The 21104-nt window shown below is 46.1% G+C and overlaps 1 protein-coding gene and 1 long non-coding RNA gene across 3 annotated transcripts in view; one reads left to right on the top strand and one right to left on the bottom strand.

Moving 5' to 3' along the window:
- Positions 1-15170, bottom strand: part of CRACR2B (calcium release activated channel regulator 2B) — a 48912-nt gene extending 33742 nt beyond the window's left edge. The window contains exon 1 of one of the 2 annotated variants that reach the window (XM_075094468.1): positions 15074-15170. The gene's annotated coding sequence lies outside the window, so the exon portion shown is untranslated. Of the gene's footprint in view, positions 1-14568; positions 14639-15073 lie in introns of those variants that run through there. The other variant, XM_075094469.1, reaches the window with a different exon arrangement.
- Positions 14199-16800, top strand: LOC142057780 (uncharacterized). The gene is made up of 2 exons (XR_012660750.1): positions 14199-14733; positions 15946-16800. It is a non-coding gene; the product is annotated as an uncharacterized LOC142057780 (long non-coding RNA).
- The last annotated feature ends 4304 nt before the right edge of the window (positions 16801-21104 follow it).

The raw sequence follows: 21104 nt of genomic DNA, 5'->3' as shown, positions 1-21104 counted from the left end.
ATAACTGGTTAAGAGGCTTATCCAGGATTACAGAGCAAGTTCAGTGTTTGGGTCCTGTGGAGCTATAAGGGAAAGCAGTTTTTTTGCTTTCCTATACCACTGAATTTTTAGTGACATGGTGGTAGAAGGGAATATTAAAGCATCATAGAATCATTAAGGTTGGAACAGACCTCTAGAATCATCAAGTCTAACCGTCAACCCAATACTACCATGTCTCTTAAACCATGTCATGAAGTGCCACATCTACATGTCTTTTAAATACCTCCAGGATGGTGACTCCACCACCTCTCTGGGCAGCCTGTTCCAATGCCTGACCAAACTTAAAACAGTGTTGGTAGTTTAGAAAGAAAAATCAGATAGAATCCTTACAGGTACATAGCAGGTATTCAAGGTGTACCACAAACCAAAGTGCTTAGATACTTGCTGGGAAGTTTCCCAGAAGACATCCTCTTGTATCTCTGCCTAAGACAATTTTATTAGAAACAAGAAAAACACACCCATACTAAGCTAAATATTTAAGCCATGTATTTAAACAGATCAGAAGAACTAACCCCCTTTCCTTCCCACACCTGGTGCAGAAGAAGAGTCTTACAACTTTACGAGGAGGAATTTACTGGGTGCTTAGGTGTGCAATGACCATGCTCTTCATGCATACACTGAATGAGACAGGTCTGATCCCATGCACAAGAGGATGTTATACAAACAGAAGGAGATGAAGGGCTGGCGTAAGGCATCCCTTCAGCAGAAGCCTGTTGCTTCAGCAAATTACAAACGTGCAGCAGAAGCATGCCAGCATGTGGTAGTACAAAGCATTTGTGGCTTGCTCATGGAAAGGGAGCATCACTCAGGAGCAGCTAAGTAACAGGTACGTTTTAAAAGAAAAGGGCAATAAGAGCTTCATAGGTCATTATACCATTTTATATCAAACATATGCCACTTGTTCTGTTTGTTCTACTTTCCTTTCTCTTCCAATATTTTGAAAGCCAATAATTACTAAAAAAGTGCTTCTTGCAGGACGGTCACATCTACACATCCCAGATTTTATAGTACTGTGAGATTCAGTGATCAAATACACATAATGCAATTATTATCCTGGTTGCATGCAAAAAGCATGTATTCTAAATGCATTGACAAAATTACAGCCATACAAATCTGACCAGGTGAAGGTAGAACAGAGGTCTTGCCAGGGAACAATGCTGATGCCCATATCAAACTGGCTTCCACGCAGGCTGAATTTCCAAAAGCTGCTCAAAGGAATTGGCCACCCATTTGGTGCAAATTGTTTAAAAAGGCTCTGCTACGGTGCCTGAAAAGGCTGAGAGGAGAGCAGAAAGAAGAGAGTTCTTTCTCAGTGCACTTCATCAAAATTAATTTTGCACTTTCCCTTCTCTAGGAAATTTGCTTCCATTGTTTGGAATTTGTTTGGGTGGTTGTCGGGTTCTCCCTTCCCAAAGGGAATGGCAGGAAAAAAATACACTGAAAAATTAGAAAAACTTCAATTGTTTTGCAAGGGTTTTTTTCTTAAAAAACAAAGAAAACACCAGCCCCTAAGAAAACCCATACACACCCTGGGCCGAGAGCCTGAAATCAGGTGTAATATCTAGAGCTACACTTCACTCACTCTCTCTTGTAATTGCCTGCATTTGATTGTAACCCTTTAAGGAAACAGGAATGAATCCAGGAACCTTTGTGTTGTTTACTCAGCAGGAGATTAGCGCAGCTTGATAGCCCTGAGCTAACCCACACTGCCGTATCGATGGATGACTTAATCATGGGATATGCCAGTACGATACAGAGGTATACCCCAGATTCATGGACGGCTGCAAGGGACTCTGTCATTCTGAATAGCATCTTAAAAAAGATGCTTTGCTGGAATTCACTGTTCCCCTCACTGAAATTCAAAGAGGAACACTTCTTTATGACTTATCATACCAACTTCTTGATCTTTGCAAAAAAAACTTGCCATGGAGAAACTTGCTGGATGCAGACTCTATGTTCCTATCTGCAAGAAACCTGAGATTAGTAACAGTTCTCTCTTCTTTTTTTAACTTCAAGAGATGAACAAATAAACTACTTAAAACTGCACTCACTGATGCTTCCCGATTCAACAACACAACTGAAAGCACCAACACATGCCAAGAACCATCAGTGTAATAAGTGTTCAACACAGACAGATATCCACAACCTACCAAAACAATATTCCTTCCCCCAGAAATTGCCACAAATCCTCCATCGCACCCCCGCGCTGTTCCCCAGCTATGCACATCACAAGCCAGCAACACTTCACAGCACTCTCACACTGGCACAGCATCACAGTGTTGGCACTGCAAACATTGAGGGCGCGTGTTTGCACTGGAACCGCTCCTACTAATCGGGGTTTTGGCTTTGTTGGGTTGTTTTGCTTGCAGAGTGGAGAGAAAGCATCAGTTTTTCCTCTAATGATATTTGGGCTAAGAGTTAATTCTCAGCAATTACAAACAGAATCCAAACCACGTTTTTTTCCATAAACAGCTAATGGTCTTGGATCCGTCACGATAACTAGCACACAGCTGACTTTTCAGAAAATAAAGAACATACCTGCAATAAGACAAGACAAATAGCAACAGCTAGTTTAAAAACAGCTCCTTTTTACAAATTTCTTCACTTAATAAAGGCTTACAGGTTTCCTGAATCCTTTTTTTTTTTTTTTAAGAGACAGAACATTGCAACATCTCATACAATACAACATAAGGATTCTTCTTATATAGCACAGAAAAAAAACCAGTAATATTGTACCCTTTCGCTTCAAGAAGAAGAATTCATTGTATTTCCATAGGCTGGAGATCATGCTGCACATTCACAAAGGACATGGTTAGCCAGCAGTAAGTAAATAAGTAATTATCATACATTTAGTCAAGTAAAAAAGGCTCTGAGCAGTATCAGGTTTTGTACTGATGCCACTGCTGTTAATGTTCTGCCACAAATATGGGGTTGTTAGAGGACAGAGGCAATCAGCTCAAGAAAGTAATTGAGAAAGACAGGCTATTTTAGCTGTGAAGAGATAATACAGCCTTTGTTCATGTTAGCTGAACATAGTGTTGTGAAGTCGAAGGTAGATGCTGCTTTGAGTTCAGCAATCAGTAACACCAAGCGTGTTGACCACAGAGTAAGTACTCTGCTCTGCTGGTGATACCTCCTGGCAAGGCAGGAGGCAAACAAGCTTTCTTTGCGAGCCCAGATGTGGGAAAAGGAGGAGAGAAGACAGAGGACTTGGCACTTGACATCCAACAAACTGGATCATTTTTGATTCAAAGTGATCTCTGAGCACTGGGAGCTCAGGCAAAGGAGATCCCTGCTCTCTTCTCTTTTCCAAGGGCTGGTGTGGCAGGCAGGAACACCCCGTAAGGAAGACAAGCTCGAGATCTAAGCTGGCATACAAAGCTCCTCAAATAGTCTTTACAGGAAGTTACGTAAATCCAGGGCAGATCCTCAGCTTGTTTAATTGAACATTACTGGCAATTTTGCCCTGCCTTACCAGCCCCTTTAGCAAAGGGAGCGCTCACATGCAAAGCAGGTTGTACCAGAGACAACCAGAACTCAATCAAACCAAAACAACTCAGCATGCTTCTGCTGGGCTCATGCCACTAGTTATTGAACAGCTAAGTGTCATCCAGGAACATCTGACACATGATGAGCACCACCTTGGCTGCTGCAGCTCAGCAAAGACACATCAGCAGAAATGCTGCTGTGGAGACTTCTTTCATACCCTGAGAGCAGCAGAGCCACCGGTACACAAGGCCCTTCCCCTGCCCTCAGGAATGCAACCATGCTTGGTGACCTGCAGAGAAAATTTACACTGAAAGGAGGCATCCCTCAGTCCTGTGGTGGTGGAGAGCTAGGCATGCTCTGACTGTCCTTGAAGTACTTCAGGGGCAAAATGATATTATGCAGAAACAGCCATTTGTTGAATAAGTGGATAAAAGGTTTAATGGATATGCAAAGCTTCAAATGCAAAAATTTGGGTTTTTGTGGAGTTGCCCACGTAGCCAATTCCTGAATGGCAGAGATAGTGAAGAATTGTCCCCAGTCACTGTCTTCTTTAAGAAAAGAATCCAGTAGCCTCAGAAAAAATTGGGTGGTGGCAGCTGCACATCAAACAGGAGGAAGCACCTCTCTGCAAACCATTAAAGCATGGGACTCACTGACATGGGATGCTAAGGATGTCACAGGTGTTTATGGGCTGCAGAAGTGGCTGGTTTTTTCTTCCCTGAGTTTGTACATAAAGGACTATTACACAAAATATCTGTTTTGGTGAAACTTTTCTGAGCCTCAAACAGCCAAAAGAATATATTAGGAAAGTATTGTTACATGTTTATGCTGGGAAGACGAGGGTATCTGCCATTAGCTGCTATTGGAGACACAGTGCCAGTTCAGCCTGGCTGTTCCTCAGCACGAACAGAGGCTTCTTCCTCATCAGCAGGAACCACCCTCAAAGTACATGGAGTCTTCTACCAAAAGGACAACAGCATGTGCTGCATTTTCACCAAGGACAGTCCTATGAACTGGACTTCATACTCCAACGGCCAAAGGTCAGGCTTTTTCCCACAACTATCACTGTGATCAGACCCATAACTTGGGTGCCAAACTCAACTCAGACCTCCCTTTGAGTCCTCAGATTCTAACTGTCTTCGTGATAACAGAACAAAGATTTTTCCATTCCAACACGAAGCAGAATCTCTCTCTGACAGCCACGCACACTGTCTGACCTCAGCAGGAACCTTCCTGGGCTGCTGTCACCTGTGCGCACTTGTCCAGCAGAGTCACTGTTTAAGTCAGTCACACACACCACACCACCACCACCTGGCATTCTTTCTCTTGTTCTCACCTCTGTTACAAAAGAGGGAAACAACTGACATTAGCTTTGTGGAGGATGACCTCTCTGCCATGCAACCTCAGGATGCTGCATGAGAAAGGTGTAGACTGCTGCTTCTAGCAGGCTCCTAATCTTGTTCTGTCAGTTCTTCATTACATTTCCCAACAGCCACCCACTGTCATGAGCTCAAGCCCCTTCTGGCCAGCTGCAAGGTTTCCTCAGCTGCTTCAGTGCCCCCTTTGCACAAAGGCTAAAAATTCTGCAACAATCCCATCTCACTTGGAGCACCACAGGTGTAAGTTCACAGAAGTGGGGCAAGAGTCTTATCTTTGTTGATCAAGATCCTTGATCTTGAAATCAACCTCATACAAACAAAAATTCATAGCCTTCTGTTGTCCTCAAATAGCTCTGCCACCACACACATGCACATACCAAACCAGAACATCAGACCACCCAATCCCCTTTCAAAGGGGAAACTTTTTGGTGAAGCACCCACTCACATTGCTTACTAAACACGTGATAGACAGTGATTTCTTCTCCAGCTGAGCCAGCAAGTTCTCTGCAGCACTTGAAACTTCCTTATCCAGAGGCTTACAACTGCAGAGGGAATGCATGAAGTTCAACCATCTTTTCCTCATTCCAGGAAATTCACCTCTAGTCTCCTGAGAACTGGACAGAGTGATCCACCTCCAAATCTTTTTTGGGACCATAGGGAGAAACTTTACCTCACTACTCTGAATCTGCAAGATGCACTTAAAGGACAAAAACAGTTTGCAGAGACTGGCAAGTAGGAATGAGTATGGAGAGGATTTCTAGGCCACAACTCCCTGGAGAAGCCTCTCTGTGGCTGGTGATGTATTGGTTTTGCCCAGGAGCCACGGTATGGGACTCATGGACAGTTTGACCTTTCTGCAAATGCTATTAGAACAACAAACAGAGCTGAGGCAGCTGGGTGAAGCCAATTTCCAAGACGACTGTTAACCTGTTCTCTGCCTCACAGAGATGAAAATGGCCATGTGCACAGGTGCATGACACTTGGCTAATTCTCAGCTAAGGATCAACCCTAACAGTGGGTGTAAAGGTAAAGATTCATCCCTTCCTGTGAGCTAAGGCGATGCTGGCTGTGCTATGCAAAATACATTTCCTGAAAAGGTCTATTCTGTGCACTGGATAAGGATGAAACCTATGCACTGAGTAAAGATACCTCTTGGCTGTCAGACCATTGTGGGGCCACAGGTGAAGTCTTGGATCCAGGGAGTCAACACACCCTCTCCCTAAAGAAGAGAGGATAGGTCTGAATGTCCAAGAATTCCAGGATCTCATGTAAGACATCAGAAATATCCTCTCCCTTCCTCATTTGGGAGGACAATCACAACAAAATACTAAAAGCCTCAGATTTCTACAAGACAAAAAAACAAATTATGTTTTGAGCAGACACAAGCCCTGAGCTGCTCCTCTACAAAGCAGGATAATGTGTGCAACTGAAGGGCACATGTTCCCTGCATATCAGGTACTGCTTAGTGCAAGGAGCAATCAATGTAAGGAATAGCGTTTGAAGCAAACTTGGAAGCAGATGCTGTCTGAGACGTGCCTTTTTCAACTTCTACAACTGTTCTGTGAAAGGTGAAATTACTATGGGGAAAATATTCCCCTCTTTGACAACACTGCTGTAGGATTACAGAAAACTGCAGGGGTGTGAGGGGGGTGGTGGTGGTGTGGAAATAGGTATTATTATGAGAGAGTGGAAAACTTCCTGACAAGTATTTTTAAAGAAAATTTTCTAAGTCTTCACAAAGAATGGAGCAGAAAATCCTTAGTTTTTAATTTTACCAGCTCAAGGCATCCATCTCATAGGAAAACATCACAATCCCATATATTTTAGGTACGTACTTTTCACCCTTTACTTTTGAAAATGTAGCCATTGCAGCTGTTACTTTAAATCAGTAGTTTCCCAGATCAATGGGTTACTAGAACTAGTTAAACGACCTGCAGAACCGCATCAGAACTGAGAGCAAGTTTCTTCAGTTCAACATTTGCAAAGACATTGGGTGATCCAAACTGAAGCATTAACCATCTGTTAATTAAGCACCTCCAGCTCTTGGAAACCAATCAATAAATTTTCCCCCTTCCATCAGGAGAATAAGAACTGTTTTCTGCAGTGATATACAATGCGTCTGCACTGAGTCTCTGTCCCTTTTCTACTCTGCTGCTTTAAAGCAAAAGCAGGAAGTGAGAACAGAAAGTTCCTAAGGAGAAACTCTGCTGAGACACAGCAACTCACAAACTTGTTCAGACTTCCTTCTACTCAAATAACTCCTTGCCCAGGAGAGAGATACTTTCTTCCCTCCCCTCCACCCTGTTACACAACCTCATGTTCTCACTCTGCAGGTGTCCCCGAATACCTTGAGTGGCAGGCCAGTATTGCTCCCCTTCCCTGGAACCAGCAGTATCTTCCACAGCAAAAAAAACCAGCAGAGAACAAACACCGCCACTGTAAATACAGTATCAGAGCAGGTCCAAGCCAGGAGGTGTGGTTTGCAATGCTCCCTATGCATCCCCTTTCCAACATCGGCTAGTAGCCATCAGTTCAGAAAGCAGCACAAGAAAACCTGCTATTAAGCTCCCAAGGTAAATTCCTTGTAATCCTGCCTCGCACACGGCTGTGTAGGAGAAGGGCTTGTTTCTGAGCTGCCTTAGGCAAGAGGGGAAGAAGTGGTAAGAAAGCAGATGATCCCTCATCTCGTGCTGAATTTACCTTTCCTGAGAAGCTCTAGCTGTGCTTGTAGGTAGCTCGCTGCCTATCTCACATCCAGTTTCAAGAAGGGCAGGGCTGAAAACTACCCCTGTGAACCCTGCCTCAAGTTTAATTCCACTTTTACATAGGTGGCAACCTGTTTCACAAAGAGAAGTGCAGAGAGCTTAGGAAAAAAAAAAAAAAAAAAAGAAGTAAAGCACAAGATGACACTGCAAGGATCATCTTTCCAACGCACTGTAAAACACACCCCACACCCCAGGACTTTCTCACTAAAGCAGCCAGAGGTGCCACCCTCTACTCTTGCCACTGATCAAAGCACCCTTCTATCCCACAGCACCACTGAAAGGAAGCAAAGCCACCCCAGCCTGCTGACAGCTGGAAATGCTGATGGGGATTTGTCACTCCATGGCAGCTTCAGGGCCTCCAGCCAGCATGGAGTTGCCTTCAGCTGTCTCAGCTCCCACTAGTTAGGGCTGAGGACTTCTTGGAAGCTGACAAAGGAAAAAAGAAAATGTTGAGACCCTGGCAGGCATACCTGGTATAGTTTTGTCCCCTTCGCTCACCCCCGTGCCACAAGCCTCTTCGTGTCAGCCCTCAAGGATAATATTTGCCCAGCAAACAAGCTTTGCCATACAAGTCACGAGTGGGCAAGCCCAGCCTCTACAGAGAACAAAAACCACTCTTCTACCAGTTCCCACTGAGAAGACTCCAGCTGGTATCTGAAGAGCAAAGACCTCATCAACCTGCAAACAAAGGAGCTACAAATAGCCCCATCCTCCCAGCAGCAAATGAAAATGGGACCTGCAGAAAGCAAAGGTAAAGGTGGGTCCTTCCCCATGTATTTTAAGATGGTTATTTCAAACCCCAGACTAAAAAATGAAGGCTACTACAAGCCATCGTACTTGTCGTTAACACAGGTTTAACAGAGCCAGCAAGATCCTCCGAGCTGTCTGGGAGGGCTCTATGCTGCTGGAGGGCAGCTCTGCTCCTCTCAGACCAGGACTACCACCTCTCCACTCCTCACTGGCTCAGCTTCACCTCAGCCCCAGAACCACACATCCTTTGAGACAGGCTCTGGCTGTGTAGCTGAGGCAAATAAACCCAAACAAATGCAGACCAAGTGAGTTACTTGCCTCTGAGTGAGACAGTTTACTCACCATTTTATTTACTGTTGCTGCAAAGGCGATGCTTAACACTGAACCATGGTCTCGCTGGGATGCTCCTAGAACAGCACAAAAAAGGGAGCAAACTGCTCTTCTGCACCTCGCAGCCTGTCCTGTCTCTAAACTCCTCCTGGGGTACTTTATAAAGCCTCTCTTAGTACTGACCAGAACAAAAAAGCCTATCAAACACAAAAAAATAAATAGCATTTTGGAGCCACATTAATAAATCCTTAGCATTACTTGGATAAAGGTCAGGAAATGCAAAAAGTTATGGTTCCCATAGTAATGCTAATTCAACCATACTGCACATCCTGTGTATTTAATAGTACATGTTTAAAAGAAAAATGCTTCATCCACCAATGCCGAAAAGGTTTTTGATTTAGTAAAGACACTTGAATACCAGCCCCCGCACACAACATTTACTTTTTTCAGAGAAGTGGACTTTCAGATCTAATTGGATTAAGCCAATGTAAGCATCATTACAGCTCCTCATATTTAGGGCAATAGCGAGAGCTCTCAAGTATGATGACAGGCTGAATGTTATTTGCCCAACCTGAATAGAGGAAAGGGACCCAGGCGTCAGAATGAGTTGAGTCACCAAATCACAGTCAGTGCCGATTCTGCACTTGATTGCAGCAGGAAGGTGGTAAGGAGAGAGGGGAGAGAACAACCAACCCACACACACCCATAACTAGCAACTCTTAATCCTTTTCTATAAATGCTCAATTCTTTGATTCTGACAACCTGAAATATCCCCCTGCCTAGTATCCCACCTCAAGTCTGGAAACAGGTTGTGAATGAGCTACAGCCATGCTGACCTCTCTCCAGCACAAATCTGCGTACTGCTCTGTTCTCCAAGCTCCTGAGGTCTTATCTTCATGCTTTACATAAAGCCCACGTTAATCTTCCCTGAGAGAACAGCTACAAGTGGTCTATTTGCATTTAGCAGCTTTGACTGAGCAACCAGATTTGCATGGGAAGGAAAAGACTCTTTTTGTGCCATAGGAAACACATTAAATCAAAGGGGTTTGTGCATCTTTATTGGAGCAGAGGATTAATCTTCTGGCTATGCATCTGGGGGGGAGGAAAGGTAGAGCAGAGATCTTGCCAACTCCCCGAAGAGGCAAAGAGGGTAAGGAGGAGGGAAGGCAGCTCTCAAGCACAAGAGCAAAGCGTGCAATGGAAAAAACATGTACATTTGTGGGGGCATTCACAAGTGTCCTTTTCCCCTGAATAAATCTGAATTCTTTTCCTAGTTCCCATGATCTCAGACAGAAGGGCAGAGTTCAAGACAACAGACACCTTTGAACTTCAAAAACCTGATAGGTGAAGAGAGAAGCTCTGGCAGCGCTGCTGCTGAAGAGGTCCTCAGCCCTGCTAGACACCAGGGCACCTGCTCAGCAGACATTGAGCTGATGGAGCTACTCATGGAGCACCATCAACCCGAGAGTCTGCAGCAGGACCCAGGCATAGGAACACACAGCAGAAGTACTTCTACCTCCAGGCTTACCAGGTGGGCTGTTCCTTCACTCATACCCCTCATGCCCTTGCTGTCACCGTCCCTTGGGGTGCACCCACCTTCCCTTCTGGGCTCCAGCATCAAGTCTCCAGATCTTAAAGAGGCTTTGCAACCCTCCCCACAGCTGCAATACCTGACTATTCCTCAGAACTGCACAAATCCCAGACAGCACCTAGCCACACCTGCCAAGGGTAACAAAGATTTGGTCATGCTTTATCTTATCTAAGCGATGTATGATGCTCATCTTCCTTCTTGGGCAAAGCTCAGCAGCTCTGCACCTGCCAAGGAGGGGAGCTGGGCAGAGACCAGGAGGTTCAGCCTGCAGCGATTCACACAAGAGTGGGATGGCTCTGCTGGCCTGCCTGTCCCACCCCAAACAACTGAGCGTGTAGTCCACAAGCAAGAGTTATGGGGAAAATAAGACTCAGCAATACTTATACATCTCATCTCACCTTCGCCTCAGCTGCTAGCATAGGCATAGAGTTCACCTTCCCTGGGGACAGTACAGCATTGCTAGTCCTTGCCAATAAATAAGCCAGTCAATTTTATTTTACAGGAAGTCAGACCATTTGTCCAGAGAGAAAACTTCACCATCCATCATGCCGTCAACTTAGAGGTCACCTACAGCTTAAATTACCAGCTGGAGATGAGCTTGGTTTCATCCTCTTCATTTTACAGAGGAGAAACTGAGGCAGACAAAAGCACCACTACTCTTACTCAGAGATGTTTTGCTGAATGAGATGGAGAGGTATTCAGCTACTGTAACAGTGAGGGCTACCAAGCTTTCCTGTATTACTCATTAGATGTGCCTTCCCACACCTGCACCTCTCCTAAGCTCCTGCCATGCCCAGCTAAGGGCTTACAGCTAGCCTGCAAGCCTGCTGTCTGCTTCTAACCCACCTTTTCCAGAGGCTGGACTCACCTAGCTATACCCAGACATAGCTGGATTTTTCCCCAAAGGTTTGCTTTCCATAGCCTACATGACACATTTAGACATTCCACAATTTTATTTTTAACACCATATAGATACCAGTCCTACTCCTCCAAAGGTCTGCAGATATCCTGCTTGTTATTCTTTTGAAGAGCTTGAGATCGGAAGCAATAAACAGCTAGATACTGTTACCTTGATTGCACAGCTACAACAATGGGACTCAACATTTTTCAGGCCTTCATTGTGTTGTTTAACCTTCATCCAGCACACATGCTAAAGGTTAATTCTTTTAAAAAGCTGCAGTATAGGTCTTAAGAACTCTCCCCTTATTCATACTCTCATCTCTTCAGAAAGGCAGGTTGCCTCAGCTCAGGATACATCATCCGCTGTGAACAGTGACATCTTTGCATCTGCCAGGTTCTTACCAGCATCACAAGCTCAGCCAGCCCCGTGCCCAGACAGTGCTAGACCACCACAGTAGATGTCAGCAGGTTCAGGACTCCCAGTCAGATTTTTAGAGGTCTCCTGCTATTCTCAGAACACAAACCTTTCCTGCAGGGCTTTCAGTCATATGTAATCCTCAAACATCCTTCTGAACCAGGCAGTCCCTTCTGCATAGATGGGGCCATTAGCTGGCGCAGAGAAGTGATTCGAAGTCATGTACCAGCAGAGAGATTAAAACTACAGAAGCAGGACAACAGCTCCTCCTTCAGATGACATCTGTGCTAAATTAACTGCAATCACATACTTCACTGGACAGAAAGCAGGGATGCTACAAGCCTCTTGGCTCTCAATCTTATTACTTGACAAATTTTCCTCCAGTTACACCAACCAGATGAGAGCACTGTACCATACCCCATTTCCTCCAAAACAAACCAAGGATTAAATTTACAGTCTCTAAGAGCACAAGACAGTATTTGTTCCTGCTTTAGCACTCTGTAACACATGGTGAAGAAAAAACCACGTGGTTAAGAAGTCCACAGTATTTCCCAATCATGTTACCCCAATCCAAATGCAGCAGAGGAAAGCCCACCATGGCTCCAGACTTCACTTGAAAGTTCACAGTACCTCAACCTATACTCAACCAGCTATTAACCTGATGTTTGGCACCGTCTTCTCCCAAAACTTACAACATTCATTATTCCACTTGAGGCCCCTAGGTCCTGCAGTCAAGTGAAATACTGAAATTCAAGGATTTCTGGTAGCTTATACAGACACGCAGAAGTCTCCAAGACAATCAGAAATCAGCATGAGAAAGCAAATTAAGTACATAATTAAAAAAAAACCCAAACCAAACACTTATGTTATCCCATGGCACTGGTTGGTTTTTTTTAATGTCTGGCTGATGGTTTTTAAAAGCCTAGGGCTGGCAACAGCAGAAGCACACAGGAAATACTCAGTGAACCCACCCCAGTGCTCCTTGCACAGCTGCAGAGGTCAGATTTGCTTAGCAAAATGTGCAATTAGGTCCATGCATAGGGAAATCCTTCTCAGCATCAGCAAGAAATTAAATATTTAGAATGCAGGATAGGGAAAAGAGAACACTGCTAGAAAAATATTTTAAGAGGGGTAATCAGAACATCAACAGCATTTCCCTTTCAAGCTGCCAGGCTATCAATACCTCAAAGGACACACAGTGGCAAAGGACAGAAAGTCTTGCTAATGGTTGCAGTTCTGCTCTTTTGATGCGACAATGAAACGGATCATTCAAGATTCAGACGTTCCAAGTAAACCAAGTATTTCCACCGCAGACTTTATGTGGACAGCAAGCAAAGGTGTCTGGCAGGAACAGGGAAGATGCTGCTCTGCTCAGTGGAAGACAACACATTTGCTACAGCTGAAGTTTCTTGTCACTCTCTTTAAATCTGAGATGAGCTCCTGCGTGCAGGTGAGGAGAGGTGGGTGGATTCAGTCCCCTGAGCAGCCTTATCGGATCAAAAAGATTTAGATGGTGACTAACATGGTCTGTATTATGGAAACCAAACCTAGTTTATTGTACGTAAGGATCAATAGCTGCAAAGCTCTCTGACCGTGAAGAACATTGTGCATGGAACTGTGCCCATATGATTTAGGTTACTGCCAATTGTCCTCATCCCATTAGTTTATTCTCTGAGGCTGCCTGGCAAAGTCACGAGTAACAGCAGCACTGTCTGTGTGCTGCTAAAGACAGCCCCATGTCAAGTCCTCCTTTGCAATACAATCTTCAGACCAGTAGATGGTAGGGTCTTGATTTGTTAGATGCATCAAATTGGGGTGGGGGGTGGAAATCTTCCTATTTGACAAAACATCCAAAACAGACAAAACAGACTTCCCAGTTGAACAGTTTATGCTACCCAACTTACCCCACAGCAGAGGGACCAAGAGAGCAATGCTCTGAAGAATGAGAACAACATTGTTTGCCCAGCAAGATAGCTTTGGAGAGGTTTTATACCATCTTATGAAGAATCCTAAAATTTTACCCCTCAGGTCTCTCATCAGTCTCTGTGCAGTAGGATGCTCTGGCAAAGAGAATTCCTCTACTCCAGCCCACTGCAGTTTCTCAGAACCTCCTCTTGACCACCTGAATGGGCGACGAGTGAAAGGACAGACTAGACTAATTATCTGTTTGATCTAGAAAAGCAATTCCCATAGCCTTCAGGAGATGTATAGATATATATTAATCTGTATATACCTGCTTATATGATCCTCAGAAATAAATATAGCTCTAGAACATGAAAAATAAGATGCAATTGACCCTGAAACTGGGTAAGGCAAGGCTGTAAGTTACCAGTTTTCTGAGAGCCCCTTGATGCACAACTGCCATCATCTCCATCAGAATAAGCAAGGACTCAGTGGGTCATCCCTAAACAAGCAAGCTCCATTTGGATTATCCCGCATCCTCAGGATATTCCTGAGCCCCTGTGTCCAAGGCTGGCAATCGCTGGCCTCTTTTCCCTTTGGCTGTTTTCAGGAAGCCCTACAGGAAGGACCTGAGGTTCAATACACAAGTTCACTGAAGTGCATCCCACACACACAGGATGTTAAAGAGAAAGACACTGCGGTCTTAGGAGAGAGAAAACTCTGGTATTTTTTCCTTCCGAAGAGAAGGAGAAGCAGCACTAACACAGCTGCCATACGGACCCATGGCATCTTTGATGTGCAGCATCATCTGCCCCTGGATCGGGGTAAGAAAGAACATTCCCTGAGCAGAAGGCGCTGGAAAAAAATGAGAAATTAAAAGATCTCCATTCAGGTCCAGTGCACAAGGCCAAAGCCCCTGGACTTCATCTCAAAGAAGCCTGCAGACTTCAGAGCAACAGAGGAGGGGAGACAGCAGAAGGGACAGCAGCTCCCCAGCCCAGACCCTACCAGGGCAGCGCTCTGAATCCCACAGCCACGGCCGCAGCTACGTCTCTGAGCAGAGTGTGGTAGAGAAGGCAGCTTTGTACAGGAACGTGGATCCTCCATATCCGTCCTTTGCCAGCAAGGGACCACCGACAGCTGGGGACGAGGCAGGTGCGTCGCTTTCAGCAGGTGAGGACCCCCCAGCACGCAGAGCCCCACCGGCCCTCCACTGCCCTTTCCCCACAGCCGCAGGGGAGGGACGAGGGAAGCCGACGAGGCGAGGGCGAAGGCACCACCACAGCCCTTCGGTGGGGCGGCCGCTCCCCGACACCTCGGCGGCCGGGTCCTCATCGGCTGCTCGCCGCAGGCTCGGGCCCCTGACGGGGTCCTGCCCCTGAGGGGTCCTGCCCGGCGCCCAGGGCCGCACACAACGGCAGGAGGGGGGCAGCCGCCCCGCTGGGGGAACCCGTCCCCAGCGGCAACGCGCCCCCAGCCCGCCCCGCCGCGGGGAGCCCCTCACACCGCTTACCTGGGCTGAGGCACAGGGGGAGCGGAGCGGGCACCGGCAGCCGCCCTGTCCCGGGGGAACGGGCGAGCGGAGCCGCCGTTAGCGCTGGAGGCGGCCCCGACCCGGAAATGAGCGGGCGGGCGAGGGAGAGCCCGCCGTGCGGCCGGGCCGGCCCGGGAGCGGGGCCGCCGCCTCCCCACTCAGGGAAGGGGAGCAAGGCTCCCCCCCAGAACCCCAGACATCCCCCGGCAGACGCCACCCCGCAGGCTGGGGCTGGCGCAGCCGCTCCCCCGGCAGAGCTGCGGGCATCGCCCGGCTGATTTATGGAAGAAAGATCGACTTCAGCGACTAACGGCACCCAGTTGGGATGTTTGGTTTTTGCTGTCATTAGCAGCGAAAAAGCTGTTTGCTTTATCAGCTGCATGCTGTAACATTAATTACAGCACTTGTGCCTGTGATAGCACACAAAGCATCCTTCTACACTTCACTGCTGTCAAGGCTGGAAAAAGGGAAAAAAAAAAAAAAAAAAAGAGCCCGAGCCCAGCCGCACCTGCAGCAACAAACCCCAGCCGTGTGGTGTCGTTTTCCCTCTCCCTGGGGATTCCAGCCAGCAGTAGCAGTGGTGGGATGCATGCCTCGGGCTTGCACCAAGGAGAGCCCCGGGCTTTCCCCAAGCCCCAGGGCTGACCCTTTCCCTTTGCCCCAGCTGGAGATTAACCCAGGAAGACCTCGTTGTCCAACTGAAATAGACAGATGCACAACAGCTGAGATCATCTCTCTCACCAACTGGTAAAACAAGGTGTAAGAGACAGGATCAGTTTCCCCGAGATGCCCCTGGATTGGGGAAGTTTTAAATTTGTGAATGATTTTTTAACTAAACCTTTCACCTGCAGCTCCCCCAAGATGGTGCTCGCTTCCTCTTGGAAACCAGGGTCTACCCAGAAACTCCAACAGAAGAGAGCAGAGACCAGTATCGTTTGGGGCATTTCAGCTCAGGGAAGTCAGAACTGGACCAAAATGCACAATTTTTCACCTTTAGGACAGTGCCCTAGTTCATTGCATGCCGGTGCACGTTTACCCTGAGGATTTAGAACAGGATAAATGGGGTAGGGCCCAGCAAAACAAACCCACATCATACAGTGCATTCAAAAATTATTTAATAAAGCTTTAAATGGCAAGGCAAGCAACCTACCACAGCCAGGTAAATATATTGAGAAAGTTTTTATTAGAAGGTATATTTCTGCCAAAATAAATAGTTACCTTTTCTTCAGCAAAACATTAGAAAAAGGAAACAGGAGAAAAAAGCATCAACAATTTAATACTGAACTGTTAAAGTGACGGTGAACACTGCTTAGTGACATTGTCGTGCAAATACATGACTTGCATATGCTGTCGCTGCTCTAGTTGCTGCTCTGACATCAGTGATTTCCACAGGATCTCCACGCGCATTTTGTGCTTAAGGGTCTTCTCAAACTCGGTGACAGCAGCGGAGTCCCAGGACATATTTAACTCAAACAGCTGCTTTAGAAGCTGTTTTCCAGAGCAAGAGAAAACCCCAGAAGAAAAAGGTTTTTATTTCAATATTACATTTAAGTCTTCTGCTTGGAACTAGAGGTTTCCCCTCCCTGTACAGGAAGGCTGCTGTGGATCCACACAGCAAGATGGAAGCAGCTAGAGCTTGTCCTAGTGGAGCTGCCTGCAGATTGGGAACAGAGCAACGTCCCACCAGTAGGCAAGGGGAAGGAGGGAGAGGAGGGGGACAAGTACTGCGGCATTCAGAAAGGTAGACACCGTGGGGACACAGGGCAGGCAGGGCAGAGCCCATGGTAAAGGCACAAGGTGTGTTTGGCACAAATGAACTGGCTGACGTGGCAGCCAGGTGAGGTGGTCCATCCTCTCATTGATTTAAGGGGAAGAAGGAAACAAAGCGTGAAAAAACTGCTGGCAAGGCCCTCTGACTTTGGCAACACAGCCCTGCCACCCACCACATCTAGCACACGTTTAGCAGAAATGGACCCCTAAGGGAAACACACACGGAGGTTCGGCTATTTCTCCCACAATCACTTTGGCTAAAGTGAAAGCTCTTCTCTCAGGAGGAGGGAATTACTAGATTAATTTTTTAAAATGGACAAAACATCTGGGGAATGTACAATAAGTACTAGGGACACCCCAGTGCTGGCAGACAGCAGATCCTCTTTTATTCTCTGGTCTGAGTGTTGCAGATACACAGCCCTCCAAGAAGTCATGAGAAAACAACTCCTAGGTCCCACAGACAGTGGTCAGAAGTGAAATATTTTCTCCTACCCCTTGAAAAATCAGCTTGCAATGGTATTAACAGTAGGGCAGGCAGCAAACCAAACCCAACATACCACACACATTGTGGCTTCCAGGGCACACCATAGATACAGACTGTTGTACGCAACACAAAACAGCTCTACAGTGTTGTACAGGTTAGAGGCTGATTAGATGCACAGAAAGTTCACCTTAGCCTTGTTAAAAGCAGCAAGTAGTATCTGTGTCACAGGAAGGAGGGGAAAAAAAAGTGGATTCCTGAATGCCCAGACCCTTTACATGAAACAGTGGAAACAGCATGGATTGGGACTCTTGCAGAATTCAAGTGAATGCTGTAGGGACAATGGGACGTGGACTGCAAGATGAACTTTTCGTCCAGGAACCTGACCTCTCAGCCACCATATACTGGAGAGCAGACAGGCCCTGGCAACTACCCGCTGGGCTTCCCAACCACACAGTTTGCTGAAGAAGGGACTGACTGCTACAGATGATTACCTTGGTCCTATGAACTTGACAAGTGTAGGTTAAATCAGCAGCTGCTGCCCAGAAGATAACGCATGCCATGAGGCACACATACAAAGGCATGAAGAATTCCAGTTAGCGCTATCACAATAAACCACTCCAGGTCCAACCCAGAGCCCATCATGAGGTTTCCAGGGGTTTCAAAGAAGTGGAGTGTGATCTAGACAAGGCAGCTCTGCATAACGAAAAAGTATTCTTCAAAAGCATCCCCAGCCCCTTTTCTGCATCAGCGGGTCAGATGATCTTCCCTACTTGCTTCATCCTTTGTAATCTGTGATGCACGAGCAGCAAGAATTTCAAGCAAATGCATGAAACTTCTCTTAAGGAAGAGGAGGGTAGTTTGGGGTATTTTTGACAGATCTGCAGTTCCTTTATCAGAGCTTAAATCTATAAAGCCAACAAGCTATCACACAACAGCTATTGCATCACTTGGGGAATAAACACAGGTAAAGAAAGCGTTAATACGGAGTGGTGCTTTCCCAGTATCCGTTCACACCCTGCAAATTAGCCTAGGGAAAACAGGAGTTTCCTCCCTGAAGAGTTAGACCTTTATATTTAAAGCCAGGCTTTGGTTTGTGGTTACAGTTTGATGCGTACAAAAGCTTCTCTTTGAGAGGTTAATATAATAAAATAAACGACAAATGAGGTGAAACAGAATTAAACTCAGGCCTTTTACCAGGCACAGCAGTTAGTCTGTTGAAATGCATGGACCAGATCCAGCAAGCCTTCTGGATCAGAGCACTGGAAGACAGTGGCGCCAGCCCAGTTGGTTCTGATGCAAGAGGAGAACAGAGGAGATCCAGGGGATAAGGGTGCCAAGCTGCAATTTCTTAGCGTGCTCTGTTGCCAAGAGAATTTTGTTCCATAGTTTAGTGGTTTACATAATCACTCAGTGGTTTTACCAGTCCAGGAAGAAGGGATCAAAAAATAGTTGCATCATTTTCTCCACCCATATATTAACACAAACAAGGCAGAGTCAAAAGGGCAGCAGCTTCTAAGCACAAGATTTTCCTCATCCAGCTTTGCGCCTCACAGATATTTTGCTTCTGGATGAAATGCCCTCATTTCTTGCCACTAAATATCTATGTGTTCTTGCCAATTACTCTGTGTGCATTAGAGACAAGAGAGACACATTTGGCAAACAAAGCAGGTGTGCATGGGCCATTCCCCCAAAGAAGGTAGCCCAAAGCAGTGAAAGAAAATAAATCCCACAGCAAACCACAAAATAAACACCCTTTCTCAATTCCAATTTTCATCAAATTCATTCTGCTCCCACTGACAGTAGCTTGTTGCTCGTTCACTTCAGTTAGATTTATATCCATCTAAGCAGGAAGCTTCTTCCGCAGGCTTTACACAATCACAGGATTGGCTTGTTTTATAATCCAATATTCCAGTTCTGGTTTCAGAATCCTCCAGTTTTTTCTCTTCCTGCAGCAACTTCCCTGATACCTAATTGCACTAACTATGTGAACCTTAAGACTAAATCTGACAGCATAAGTGCGGGCCCACTTCATAAGCTATGTGGGCCCTTGTGTTACATAGGTAGGTTACATGCAGGAAGGGCAGTGGGGTGATACTCTACATCACGAGTTCATATTTGCACTGGCATCTCCAGGACAGTCAGTTAGCACCACAGCTGTCCAGTCTATTGCCTCACAGCTTGCAATGGCCACTGCAGAAGACAACCTATTACTTACCACAGCCTCCACCACAAACACTCAAACCCACGCCCAGTGCACAATTGTGCTGGGAAGAAACAGTGCCCACCACCTCACCCACACTGCTCATGCAGATGCGATCAAGCAGATTCACTGCTTTCTCCAGCTATCAGTGGAACTTCTGGGGTTATTTTCCCTTCCTAAATTAAAGGTGCAAAAGAAAGTCTATTATAAATCACTATTCCACCTATAGGGTATGTAATCAGCTTCAGATACCCTGTCCTGCTCCCCAGTAAAGACAGCATGTGTTTGCTTTGGCCAGTTGCATACTGGCTAGGAGAGGTAGAAGACGCCTCAGGCATTCTGCAGAAAAAGATACCAGGAGCTGGTTTTGTGTCATAGTGCAAGGACTTAAGCTTAAGTATGTGTAATCCCCACCAGAAGCCACATCTCACCCTGTGAGGAACAGAGAGTTCATGCTTCTACACAGCAAGTCACGGCCAGACCACCACTGAGAAGGCAGTACCCCTGCTACAGACCCACTAGCTCTGGTCTTTTAAGGGGCAAGACAGACATAGCCAGTTCCAAGCAGGCTGCATGCGCACCGCGCTCCTAACTTGACTTCCACTTCTCATTCTCCTGCTATTGCCAGCTGGAGAGCTGTACCTGTGAGCCACAACATGAGACAGGCAAGCTGTGAGGCTGGTATAGCCACAAGCCTACATCCTTCTCACTCCAAAGCCTCAGTACCCAAATTCTTTGAGCAAAAGATAGAGCCAAGCCCCATCTTGGCAGGAGATCCCTTCTGGAATTTCCTTCAGTTGTACGGTCCCTTAAAGGGCAAAGCCAAACCCCTAGTCAGAGGCAGCCACTTCCCCAGCACTTGCTGTGATGATCCACCACAAGCCTCTCAAAAATAACATGCCCTGCACAATCTCACCTTCCTACATGCACTTTACATAGTTTCCTTGAGCTTGTCCACTTTTCCAGGACAACCCCACACTAATTCACAGTGACAGGAACAGGGCTTCAAATTCAATGTTTCCCTGGAAAAAAGAAATCTAAATTACTTATTTTAAATAAGCTCTATGACTTAACACTCAGTTCAAGCTGCAGGAATTCCATGAGGACAAAAATCAAAAAGGGATAGACCATGACAACATGAATCAGGGTAAATGCATAACTTTTCTACATTTCTGCAGTCCCAGTGCAGTCTTCATCAGGGCCAGCTCTGGCTTCCAGTGGGGATGCAGCTAAGGGACAGAGGAAAGAACATGGCTTCAGCAAAGAAGGTGGTCAAGAGGAGATTTGGAAGCCATGAGAAAAAGTCGGTTTGGCAAGAGGCTACTTCATCTTTCAGTAGCACAAAGAGCTAAGAGATACCAGATGACTTAAGAAAAAACAAGACTCATGCTCTAAAATACAAAGGAAGCTAAAAGCTGTATGAACTTGAGAGCATCATCTACGTACTGATTATTTGGCGGTAAAAAGCCAATAGCAATTCAAAGTGCATTATTTGGGAGAGCCCAGCTGGGTCAGCATCAGCCTGGCCACAGGCGATGGCCAGGCCTCAACACAAG

The sequence above is a fragment of the Phalacrocorax aristotelis genome, chromosome 5 (genome assembly GCF_949628215.1).
Source record: "Phalacrocorax aristotelis chromosome 5, bGulAri2.1, whole genome shotgun sequence".
In the NCBI taxonomy this organism is placed as follows: domain Eukaryota; kingdom Metazoa; phylum Chordata; class Aves; order Suliformes; family Phalacrocoracidae; genus Phalacrocorax; species Phalacrocorax aristotelis.
The sequence above is the reverse complement of the archived record's forward strand: the minus strand, read 5'-3'. Positions and strand labels throughout refer to the sequence as shown.